This window comes from Macrobrachium rosenbergii, chromosome 2 (genome assembly GCF_040412425.1).
Source record: "Macrobrachium rosenbergii isolate ZJJX-2024 chromosome 2, ASM4041242v1, whole genome shotgun sequence".
Lineage (NCBI taxonomy): Eukaryota > Metazoa > Arthropoda > Malacostraca > Decapoda > Palaemonidae > Macrobrachium > Macrobrachium rosenbergii.
In genome coordinates, this window is record NC_089742.1 from 16,613,168 (window position 1) to 16,626,393 (window position 13,226).

The 13,226-nt window shown below is 37.4% G+C and overlaps 1 protein-coding gene across 4 annotated transcripts in view; it reads right to left on the reverse strand.

Annotated features, from left to right (window-relative positions):
• Window positions 1–12,019, reverse strand: part of LOC136843892 (uncharacterized) — a 184,614-nt gene extending 172,595 nt beyond the window's left edge. For all 4 annotated transcript variants that reach the window (XM_067112793.1, XM_067112782.1, XM_067112809.1 and 1 more), the window contains exon 1: window positions 11,876–12,019. The gene's annotated coding sequence lies outside the window, so the exon portion shown is untranslated. The remainder of the gene's footprint in view (window positions 1–11,875) is intronic.
• Window positions 12,020–13,226: the final 1,207 nt, after the last annotated feature.

Below are 13,226 nucleotides of genomic sequence, written 5' to 3' on the forward strand. Positions count from 1 at the left end.
AGAAATCTTCTATTTGAACTCTTTAGTTGTAGAGGTAGTCATTTGAATTTTATCTGTTCAGGGTGGTTCAGGATGGTTCAGGTACTTGAAAGGTAGAATCCCAGAGGGTATTAAGGCCTGCCCAGGAGATAATCTTAGCCTAGGGCAGTAAGTTGCTGGGCTCTCTTTCTTTCATACAGGAGCTGCGACTTGGGGGTCAGTCCATCATCCCATATATACACACACACACACACACACTCATAGTTATATATATATATATATATATATATATATATATATATATATATATATATATATTTATATATATATATATATATATATATATATTACATGCTTTATTTAACTTGAATTCTACATCTGTCTGTCTGTCTGCCTGCAATTAGCTCAATTTTTTACCTGTTCCCTTTGTCCGACGGACTTGAAATTTTGCATGGTTACTCAATTCCGGTGACAATACAACATCATATGGTCAGTAGGTCAGAGGTGACCTATAGTGACCCTACAGTGACCTCTCCCAGTATCTCAGGTTCTATCAATCGGTAGTATCTATCTTCTATGTAACCCCTCCCCTTCCCTCTTCCATCTCCTCCTCTTTCCCCCTCTCCCCACTCGCCCTCCACCTTCCAAGCACATGATCAAATGTTAATTTAGCTGTGTCCTTCCCCTCCCCTTCCCTCTTCCCTCCTCCTTCCCCACCTTCTTCCATCCCCCACCACTTCCCCCCTCCCCTTCCCCTTCTGGAGCATATGATTAAGTGTTAATTTAGCTGTGTCCTCCCCTCCCCTTTGCTCTTCTATTCCCTCCCATTTCCCTCTTCTATCCCTCCCCCCTCCCCTTCCCCTCCCCTCCCTTTCCCTACCTCTTCCAAAGCAGACATCAGGTGTTGATTTTGCTATGTCCTCCCCCTCCCCTACCCTCTTTTGTCCCTACCATTCCCTCCCCTCCCTTCCCACTTCCCTCTCCTCCTTCTGGAACACACGATCAAGTGTTAATTTAGATGTGTCCTCCCATCCCCTTCCCTCTTCCTTCTCCCTCCCCTTCCCTCTCCTCCTTCCTTCTCCCCTTTGGAGCATTTTAAAAATGTTAACTTAGCTGTATCCTCTGTCTCCCCTTCCCTCTTCCATCCCCCCCTTTCCTCTTGAAGTGTCCGTTCTTGGTCTGAAGACGCATTCGTTCTTGGTCTGAATAATCAACCCAATTTCACGCGTATAACATACGACTAGCGAGTGATCTATAGCTAGAAGTGTTCATGAACTGTCGACGATTAGATTAAAATCAGAATAGCACGATAAAGCGTCGACTAAGGTGTTTTCTTTTTCGAGTGAAATATTAAAAATTGAGCATCATGGAAGCGTCTAGCAACAAGAGCAGCAAAAGATGGATAAATTTAGCTTGCCTAGTAGACTACCAATATGATGAATTGGCAAGCAGGGAGTTGGGGTCTCTTATCGTTGAGATCAATAACAGCTCCATCCAAAAAGATGCAAAAACATAGACATAGTGAAAGGATATGATCCTTCAAGCTGGAATAAGTCAGCAGAACACATAATGAAAATAATTGAAGGTATACCAAAGAAAGTCCAAGTGATCAAGAGACTTATAAAGAAAATCTACATCAATCAACACATTCCAACAAAGAAAATGAACAAGGTGAATATGGTGAATACAGTATACTTAACGATGCAATAGGAAAACGAATGCCTAAAGCATGCAATCTATGTAATGTGTGGTGTAGCATTGTAAATCCACAAAACCTGATGAGGAAATGCTGTGCCTGCCACATACCAACTCACCCTACATGCGCAGAAGCATAGCAAAATAAAAAAAAAGGACACAAAAGTATTTTGCTCAACATGTCTAATATGGATAGACAATGCCATTAAGTCAAGACTTAATGTACAGATAGTCAAGGATGAAGGAAATGAGGAAGAGGAAGAAGAGGAAAATGAAATAGAAGAAAATAAGATTGAAGAGATAGAAAACAATAATGAAAACAAAGAACAGGATAAGAGTATGGATGCGGAGAAACTCATAGACTCTACGTATGAGGCAATACAACAGCATACATACAAAGAAATAAACTATGAAATGACAACCCAAAATAAAATCCCAAAGAGGTTATACCCAAATATACATACTGACAGGAAAGAGCAAGAAAAAAAAAAAGAAAAGAAAGACATAGTCTGCACTCTTTTGAAAAGAGGGAACTGCAGATTCGGTGGAAGATGTCACTACAAACATCCCAAGATATGTCACAACTATGAGATTTATGGCAAATGTGCATATCTAGATGGCTATGAAGTTGAATGCAGCGATCTACATCCAAAAATATGTAGAAACTTGAAAGAAGGAAATGGATGTAGGTTTCAAAAAGTGCAGGTATATGCATTCTGTAGCCATGAAGAAAGAAAATCAAATCAAATACATATAAAAATCAAAGTAAAAATGAAACAAATAAAGAAAAGAACAAAGATCTGAGAGAAAGGCAAAAAAGCAAGCCACAACATCATTTAAATGTCAGCATCATGATATGAGGCATCAGCACCCAGGTACACAAGGAACAAGCAATGTATCTACAATGCAAAGGATGGTACAGATATGGAGATAAATGCAAATACAAACACAAAATGAATAAATATGAAGATGGAAGATCAACTATATTGGAAAAATTGGATTTTTTTAATGTCAGAAGTTATAGAAATGAAGAAAAGAACAACATATCAGAACAGGAAAGAGACATGGTAAAAACCATGTTATTACCCATATTAGATAATGGGGATGACACACAAACCATCATAGTAACGAATGCACAGGGTTTAGTTTCGAGTAACTCAAAAAGAAAAATAGTTCTTAGAAGAACTAACCCAAACTGAAAAAATATAATATAATATATAGTGAAACCTGGTACTCCTAAGAGACTGGTAATGATGATCAGATAAAGGGTTTCCAAACTTATAGATCAGATAGAAAAAATAGGAATCAAGGGGGAACCGAGATATATGGGAGAGACATAAATCAAGGAAAATCTGTGAGAAATGTAGTGACAGAATGTGAATTAATAGTGGTAGAATTTGAATATGAAAAATTAGTGAACATTGTAATATACAGAACACCTAATACTAAAGAGTTTGATATAATAGACAAATTAGATGATATATGTAGAAATCACAAGGAATGGAATATACTCATATCTGGAGACTTTAACTTTCCTTTCGTAGATTTGAAAGAATGAACAGGAAATCGTGGTTTTATTTATACATATAAAAAAGAGAGTAATAGTAGTACAGAAGATAAGAGGCAATTTGAAAAACTATTAGATATGCTACTAGAACATAACATCCAGCAAATAAATCACCTGCCAACAAGAAAGGATAATATTTTAGACCTAGTATTTGTGAATGAGGTGAATTATGTTAAAGATATAATAGTATATAATACTAGTATTTCAGACCATAATGTCTTAGAATTAACAGTCCATTCCAAAGCAAGTGAAAACAGAGATAAGCAAGAGTCGAAAAAGTGGGAAGGATATGGAAAATACAATTTCTAAAGTAAGAATATGAAATGGTCAGAAATAAATGAAGAATTAAACAAAGACTGGGAAAACATATTCGTAAGTGATAATATACAGGTAAATACAGATATATTATATAAAATATTAGAGAAAATAGTGGATAAATATATACCAAAGAAAAAAGTAATCATCAGTCATGAATACCAAGAGACAGAAGGATCCTGTTCCAGAAAATCAGAAAGTAGAAAAAAGCTCTTGCAAAAGAAAAGAATGCATGGAAAGTGATGGAACTAAAAAATAAAATAGAAAATGCAGAACATAAGATTATACAATCAAAAGAAAATGAAAAACGGGATGTAGAAGAAAAGACCCTACAAAATATCAAGCAAAACCCTAAAATTTTTATTCATATGCAAAAAGATGAATAAAATAAGAGTAGAAATAGGCCCCCTAAGAATTGAAGGGCGATTAACGAATGAAAAAGGAAATATGTAACATATTAGCAGAAAGATACAAGAGTGAATTTACACTAGAATTGATAATGAAGATAATGATACAGAAATAAGAGATGAAAATAGTGAATACTTATCGGATATAGATATTAAGAAGCCGATATTGTGCAGGCTATTAATGAAATTAAAAATGGATCAGCAGCAGGACCAGATGGCGTCCCTGCCATTTTGTTAAAGAAAGTGGTTCATTCAATCGCAAAGCCACTCTGGCAATATTATTAAGACAAAATAGATACAGGCAAGATTTATGATGAGCATAAATTAGCATATATTACCCCTATTTTCAAAAGTGGATCAAGACTAGAGGCAAGTAATTATAGGCCTGTGAGTCTGACATCTCATATTATGAAAGTGTATGAAAGGGTAATGAAGAAAAATATAATGAAACATTTAATGAAAAAGTTTGTTTAATATAGGACAGCATGGTTTTGTACTGGGAAAAAGTACACAAACCCAACTGTTAGTCCACCATGAAAGCATATATAAAAATATGATAAACGAAAAAGATACCGATGTGGTTTACCTAGACTTTGCAAAAGCTTTTGACAAGGTAGACCATAATATATTAGCAAAAAAAATTAGAAAACATAAAATTGTGGACAAAGTAGGAAGATGGATAAAAGAATTTTTGCAAAACAGAAAACAGATAGTGATTGCAAATGATGAGAAATTGGATGAGGCTAAGGTAATATCCGGTGTACCACAAGGTACGGTGTTAGCTGCATTGCTATTTGTGATTATGATTGCAGACATAGACAGTAATGTTAAGGACTCAGTAGTGAGAAGTTTTGCCGATGACACAAGAATAAGTAGAGAAATTACTTGTGATGAAGATAGGAACTCGCTACAAAGAGGCCTAAACAAAATATATATATGGGCAGAGGTAAATAGGATGGTATTTAGCTTTGATAAATTTGAATCAATAAACTTTGGTGATAAAGAAGGAATGCTATATACATATAAAGGACCTAATAACGAGACAATCACAAATAAGGAAGCAGTTAAAGACCTTGGTGGCGATGTTGAATAGTAATATGTTATGCAATGATCAAATAGCAATACTATTGGCAAAATGCAAAGCAAAAATGGGAATGTTGTTCTGGCACTTCAAAACAAGAAAAGCCAAACACATGATTATGCTTTATAAAACGTACGTAGGTAGTCCACTTGAATATTGCAATATAATATGGTACCCACACTACCAAAAGGATATTGCACAAATAGAGAGTGTACAAAGGTCCTTTACTGCTAGAATAGAAGTTAAGGACCTTGACTACTGGGAAAGATTACAATTCTTAAATTTATATGGTCTCGAAAGGAGAGGGGAACACTACATGATAATCCAGGCATGGAAACAGATAGAAGGGAATACCGAAAACATCATGGAGCTAAAAATATCAGAAAGAGCAAGCAGAGGTAGATTAATAGTGCTCAAAACTATACCAGAAAACTAAGGAAAGTACACAGGGCATTAATTCACCATGCACCAGCATCGATAATGCAGCGTCTATTCAATGCGCTACCAGCTCATCTGAGGAACATATCAGGAGTGAGCGTAGATGTGTTTAAGAATAAGCTCGACAGATATCTAAGATGCATCCCAGACCATCTAAGATTGGAAGATGCAAAACATAACGGAAGATGTATTAGCAATTCTCTGGTAGACATCAGAGGTGCCTCACACTGAGGGACCTGGGGCAACCTGAACGAACTGTAAGATCTGTAAGGTAAGGTCTAAGGTCATCCCCCTCCCCCTCCTGCTTCCAGGCAACATGATCAAGCTTTAGTTTATCTGTGTCCTCCCCCTCCCCCTCCCCTTCCCTCTTCCCTCGCTTCCCTCTTACATCCCCCTCCACTTCCCCCTTCCTCTCTCCTCATCCTTACCCTCCCCCTACCCTCCACTACCCATCCTCTTCTCCCTCCACCACCCCCTCCTTCCCCTCTCCTCCTCTACCTTTCCCTCCCCTCCCCTTCCAACTTCCCCTTCCAACTTCCCCTTCCCCCTTCCCTTTCCAATACCCTTCCCCTCTCCTCCCCTCTCCCTCTCTCCCCAACACTAGCACTAGATCAAGTTTTAAATTAGTTGTGTTCCCCTCAGCTCCCCTTTTCCCTCACCTTCCCTCTTCCATCCCCTCCACTTCCCCCTCCCATCTCTTTCCACCTCACACATTCCCTCCTCTCCTCTTCCCCTCCCCTTCCTCCTCCACCCCTCCACTTGCTCTTTCCCCTCCATCTCCTTCACCTTTTCCTCCACTCTCCTTCTCCCTTTTCCCCCTCTCCTCCTCCTCTCCCCTTCCCTCTTCCCCCTCTCCTTCCTCCTCTCATTTCCCCTCATCTTCCATCTTCCTCCTCTCTCTCTTCCTTCCCCTACCCTCCACCTAAGCTTCCTCTTCCCTCCTCTTCCTGCTTCCATCTCCTCCATCTTCCCCCTCCCCTTCTCCTTGCCCTCTCCTCACTTCCCGTCTCATTTCGCCTTCACCCTTCACGTTCCTACTCCCCTACCCCTTAACCCCTTCCCTCCACTCCCTTAGGAAAAAACGGATATCCAATTTATCTTTAATCATAAATCTTTGTTACAATTTTTGTCAAAACTAAGTCAAAAAAAAAAACAAAAGAAATCAATATTCTTTTATATATGCTTCATTTAAAATGTCCCAAAAAAAAAAAAAAATAATTTTTTGAGACACCAGGATTTTCTTACAATTAATCATATCTACAAAAATAATAGCATGGGCGCAACACATGCGAGGATATGTTAAAAGAAATAAAAAAAATTATTTCTTTTCTTATAGCATTTCCTTTCATGTTTTGGGCCCACGCTTTTATTTTTGTAGACATGATTAATTGTAAGAAAATCCTGGTGCTTCTCAAAAAATCATTTTTTATAACCCATTTTAAATGATTTATATATATATTTTAATATTGATTTCTTTTGTTTTTTTGAAAGAATTTAGTTTTGTAAAAATTGTAACCGATGATATGATTCATTTATATCATGAGAGGGGAAGGAGAGAGAGAGGAGATTTTTCTGGGTAAGAGGGCTGTTTTTGGGGGCCCTCCGGAATATGAATGTCACAAATTGATTGGTAATACTTGTGGGAAAGATATGGATAACTGAATTTAATATAATATTTATTATGTGTTATTAGGTGATGGAAGCACATGATCAATAATTTACATATATTTATATATCCCTTATAAACATATATATATACATATATAATACAAACAAAAATTATACATATATGAACATATATATATATATATAAATATATATATAAGGTTACATAAATTCATTTAATTGAATATTCAATGTGTCTGTCAAGGAAATGTCCCAAATTCTTATGTCTCAATTTTTCGATGTTCCTTTGTCCGATAGACTTGAAATTTTTGCATGGTTACTCAATCCCGGTGACAATACAACCTCACATGATTGGTAGGTCAGCAGTGACCTCTAGTGATCCTTTGGGTAACCTCTCCCAGTATCTCAGGATTTGTTTGAAATCTTCCAAATTTTCATAACGTCTTTTGACTCGGTGTTATCTATCTTCTATGTAACCCCTCCCCCTTCCTCTTGCATCCCTCCTCTTTCCCCTCCCTCATTACCCATCTCTGGGAAGCACATGATCAAGTGTTAATTTAGCTGTGTCCTCCAAATCTAAAATCCTCTTGCCCCCCCTTTCCCTTCCCTCTTCCATCCCCTTCCCCACCCCCTCCAATCCCGATCATTTTTTCCTTCCCCATCCCCTCTTTGATCCCCTCCCATTTCCTCCCCTCCAGGATCTCCCCTTCCGGAGCATATAATCAAGCGGTAATTTAATTACGTCCACTCCTCCCCTTCCCTCTTCCATCCCTTTCCGCTTCCCTCTTCCATCCCCTCCCCTCCCCTCTCTCTCTTCCAATAATAACAAGTTAAAGTGCTAATTTTGCTGTGTCCTTCGAGGAACCTCTGCCATCAAAGAAATTCCCTTCCCCCTCCTCTCCCAAATTCCCATCCCCTTCTGGAGAAAATGATCAAGTGTTAAAAAAGGGCATGTGTCCTTCCCTCCTTTCCTCTTCCCTTCCCCTCACCTTCCCCTTTCCATCCCATTCCCCCTCCCCTCCCTCCCCTCCTCCTCCCCTTCCGGAGTATGTGATCAAATGTTAAGTTAGCTGTGTCCTCCGCCTCCCCTTCCATCTTCCATGTTAATTTTGCTATGACCTTCCTCTCCCCTACCCTTTTCCATCCCTTTCCCCTGATTTTTCCCCTCCCCTTCTGGAGCATACGATCAAGTGTTAATTTAGCTGTGTCCTCCCCCTCCCAATCCCTCTTCCCTCCCTTCCCCTTCCCTCCTTCATCCCTCTCTCCTTACGCTCCACTCCCCTCTCCTTCCAGAGCATGCGATCAAAAGTTAACACCTCCTTCCCTTCACTTCCCCCTCAATACCCCTTCCTCCTCATCCCTCCCCTCTAACTTCCCCTTCCCCTCTCCTTGACCATCCCCCCATTCCTCCCCTTCCTCCACCACCCCTTTTCCCTCCTTCCTCTCCCCTTTCCTCTCCTTACCCTCCCCTCCACCTTCCCTTTTGGGATACAAGATCAAGTTTTAATTTATCTATGCCCTCCTTCTCCCTTCCACTTCCCTCTTCCTCCCCCTTCCTCTTCCATCTCCTTCCAATTTGTCTCCCTCCCCCTTCCACCCTACACTTCCCCTCCCTTTTCTTTCCCATCCTCTCACCTTCCCCTCCTCCTCCTCCCCTACCATTCCTTTCCATTCCCCTAATTTCCCTCCTCTCCCCTTCCTCCTCCACCCCTCCCCTTCCTCCTCCATATCCTCCCATTCCTCTTCTCCTCCATCCCCTTCCCCTTTTCCTCTGCTCCCCTCCTTTCACATGTCCTCCCTTTCTCTTAGAATTCCCCTTCCTCCTCCATCCTCCCATTCCTCTTCTCCTCCATCCTGTCCCTTTTCCTCTGCTCCCCTCCCTTTCTTTTTCATCTCCCCCTTCCCCTTCCCCGTCCCCTCTCTTTTCCTCCTCCCCTCTTTCTTCCTCCCATCCCCTCCCCCTTCCTCCTCTCCCTTCATCCTCCCCCTCCCCTTCCCCTTCCCCTTGTCCTCCTTCTCCCTCCCTCCACCTCCCCTTCCCTTTCCTTCTCTTCAATCTTCCATGAATCCCCTTAATTTACCCATCCCCTCTCCTCACGTCCCATTTTCCCTTCCCCTCACCTTCCTACTCCTCCTTCATTTATCTTCCCCTCACCTCTCCTTATTTCCCTTCCCTTCTTCCCCTTCCTAATACTTAAACGTTATCAATTCGTTAACTGAAATCATAAATCAGGGCAATTTAATCTAAACTTAAAATACTAAAATAAAAAAAAATTAAAACATGCTTTTATTAAAATGCAATTAAAGTTTAAAGAGTAATATTTTTCCCTCCAGATTTTCTAATGCGTATTAATCATGTCTGCAAAAATAAAATAATAATAACACATGGATAATAATGCCACAAGAAATAAAAAAATATATATTTCTTTTCTTGAAAGCACTCCTTCCATGGAAGGCTATCATCTCCTTTTATTTTTAATAAGACATGATTAATTGTAATAAAATCATTGTGTAATACAAACAAATATTTTTTCTGTTTATTGCATTTTAACAAGCATGTTAATATATATATTCCATATAATATATATATATATATAATAAACCTGGCGTGTCTCAAATATTTTTACTTTAATGCATTTTAACAAGGCATGCTAATATAAAACATTTTTGACTTTTATATATATATATATATATGATATAATATATTATATATATATATAATATATATATATATCCTATATATAATATATATATGAAATATATATATATATATATATATATATATATATATATATATAACATATAATTTTACAAAATGTTTGAAACAGATAAAAAATATTCTCCGTGTAAGGAATACTAAATAATAATCCGATTTGGTCTGAGGAAGAAGGCAAAAAATTTCGACCTGTTTCTCTCTTTCTCTTTTTTTCATTCTCCTTAAAAAGGGTATCTCTCACTCTCGAATCTCTCTCTCTCTCTCTCTCTCTCTCTCTGCACTCGCATCCATTTCTTGCGCATTCCACATTAAAGAAATAAAATGGGTCATCTAAGGAAACTCAATCTTTCCTAACAAAAATAGATTTATTATTTAAAGCAACCCAACAAGTAATGAATAAACAAAGCAAAGATTAAAATGCATCATAAATGAAATTGTCAATTAAGAATAATCTAATCCTGAGCTAAAAAAGTCTCATCATGGCTAATGGCCTGTAAATCCAAAAATTCTCCACATATTTCATTATAGACTTTGTAAGTCTAGTCCAGTCTCGAAGTCTACCACATAAAAATTATAGACATTGCAAAGGTTTTACATCTGTCTTCACTATGATCACACCAACATGATAACATCATGTCCTCTCACATATGTTCTCGTCACACCACCACCACCGACATCTGTCGAAGGAATTAAGCACAAATAATGATCTCCCAAAAATATGCAAGTGCAAAACATAATAATGAAAAGTCTAAAATGCATGAGTAAATACTGGAAAAACAGAACACAATAAAATAGAATACTGAAATGGTAAAAGACTATCCACTTCCCACACAAGTTCAAAATGTCTTGAAACATGGTAAAAAACCTAAGTTCACTATCACACAAAAAAATGCAAGTCTGAACTGTATCAACCATTCTGTCAATTCTAAGAGATTGTAACACTCCAAAGATAATGTCTTGAACGATCTTACTCTAGAACCACCTATTGAACGATCGGTTAATTTTTGGGCAGAATAGACACAAAATCTAGATTTCTAACGTAGACACGAATAACTCATGTACATACATACATAGGGATTCGGTCATATGCACTCACCAATATTTGTGTTCATCAAATTAACTGCAGATAGTAAGAATTATTTACCTGGGCAATGATTCTGCAAGTAGCGGCTTGCCCCATTCCAAAAGAGTAACTGGTACTATGCATGTTTTATATCAGAACTTGATATAAAATATAAAAGAAAAGTGACTCTATATATATATATATATATATATATATATATATTTTCTGAGCCATTGATTCTTATATGTTATAGAATATAAATTTCTGAGTACATCGAGATCGAACCCGGTCTTTCAATATGAAAAAGCAAAGTATATATGCCAATTATATACATATATCATAAATATATATATAAACTATATATTCAGATACTTAAAAACATATGCATGTGTGTGTGGTTTTTCTAGTAAAAGGCTAGTTATGGAACATTACTTTTCTAAATAAAGAGCTGTTTTTCATGAAAATGATAGTGTGGACTACCTTCTGTGTACGCACGTGATTCTAGGTCTCAAAGTTATCAAACTGATATTTACAGTTAATGACTTACCTGGAACAAGTTGGATTTTCTGCCATTTACAATTATGATAATTACTTTGCAGTGTTCTTGAATTTTTTGAGTTGGAATGGTAAATGTAGAACTGATATTTTTCTTAAAGTTTATTAAGCGACAGTTATTAAAAAAAAAAAAAAAAAGTTTAATGATCTACAAAGAAATTCAGTGCATGATTTGTCTGTTTAGGCCTTTTCAGCTATAACTTATTGATAATTTACTAGTTATAGCATATGAATAAGTGTTTTCCAATGTTTTGTGTACCTCATAACACAACATACAAAGCACTCACTATCTCTATGTGATAAACTCGACAAACAAAAGAAAAGGAAATAATAATTTTTTTTCACAATACCAGATGAACTGCTTTTAAAAATTACCAGTTTTTATGGTTTAATCGAACTAATATCTTTCGAATAATATAAGATTTAAACTTACGTTCGTAAGGCATCATTACCATACAGTACCAAACAGGCGATTATTGCTTATTAAATAACGTTCTGCTTTTAGATGCTAATTTTTGTACACAGGCTTGTAATAGTAAACCTTATGATGTCAGCTCACTATGTTATGTGCGTACAATGGCGCTCATCAAAATGAAGAGCATAAAGATTTACCGCAATATCTGATTAGATAACGCTTATCTGTGATAATGCTGGTTCGATATGACACACCAACGAAAGCTCAAATTTTTTCCATTGAGCAATGCGGAAAATTTACCATTTCATGTAGTTTAACACGAAACCTATAAGATTTTCATTTCAAAGATATTTTCCGACCTCTAAAAGGTATCTTATGAAAGTCTTCCGAAAGAATTTCTGCCTTTAAGTACCACTATGTATATGTATATATATATATATATATATATATATATATATATATATATATATATATATATATATATATATATATATATATATATATATATATATATATATAATATCTTTAAGCTCTCTTAAATTTTAGGTATTAATATCATCTTATAAAAGCTCTTATTAATGTAAATATTTTGTTCAGTTCTTTCAAATTTTCATCTATTTTGTTTTCTCTCGAGCCTCGAATAGCTGGAGAGAGGTCCTTTCGCTCACATCAAGGGTTTGCTAGTTTGAAAAGAGAAATACCTCGCCCCTGAAGTTTCTTTTTTCTTTGCTTGAGAGCAGAGGAGAGGTTTTGCGCCTTTGTTTTCTCACCAACGAAAACATTTTTATGGACGCTGGAGTTGTGTTTTAAGGCGATTTTGGTACTCGGCGCCTTAGAGGAAAGAACTCGACTTATAACTGCCAACTAAAACATGTAACCTGAATGGCGACCTTGTGTTTGTTGTTGAGGCGGACGTTTTGGGGGCGTGTCAGAGAGAGAGCCTTGTTGCCGGTAGCTCTTTGTCAGGATGTTAAAGAAGCCATCCTGTTATTTTGGGTGATATATCCTGTGATACATCTCCTGAGGTGTTGATGAGGACATCCTGCCCTCTGCTGTACTGCCCTCAGTCTGCTGCAAGGCCTCTCTATACGTTACTGCCAATATCTCTGCTGCATTTGCCTCTCTGCCTACTGGCTCTGCCTCCCTGCCGTGTCAAGTCTTTCAGGGGCCGTTAGGAGGCCTTTTTGGTCACGAAGAAGGGTATGCGTGCCTTCTGTGAATTACCAGTCTTGTTTTTTTATAAAAGACTACCCTTGTTGATCTAAAGGAAAAAGTAGTTCACTGGAAAAATATAAAAATAGTAAAGACAGATCCATAGTCCTCTGAAGTTGTAGATAACCTAAAACATGAAAATGGTGTAGATAATATT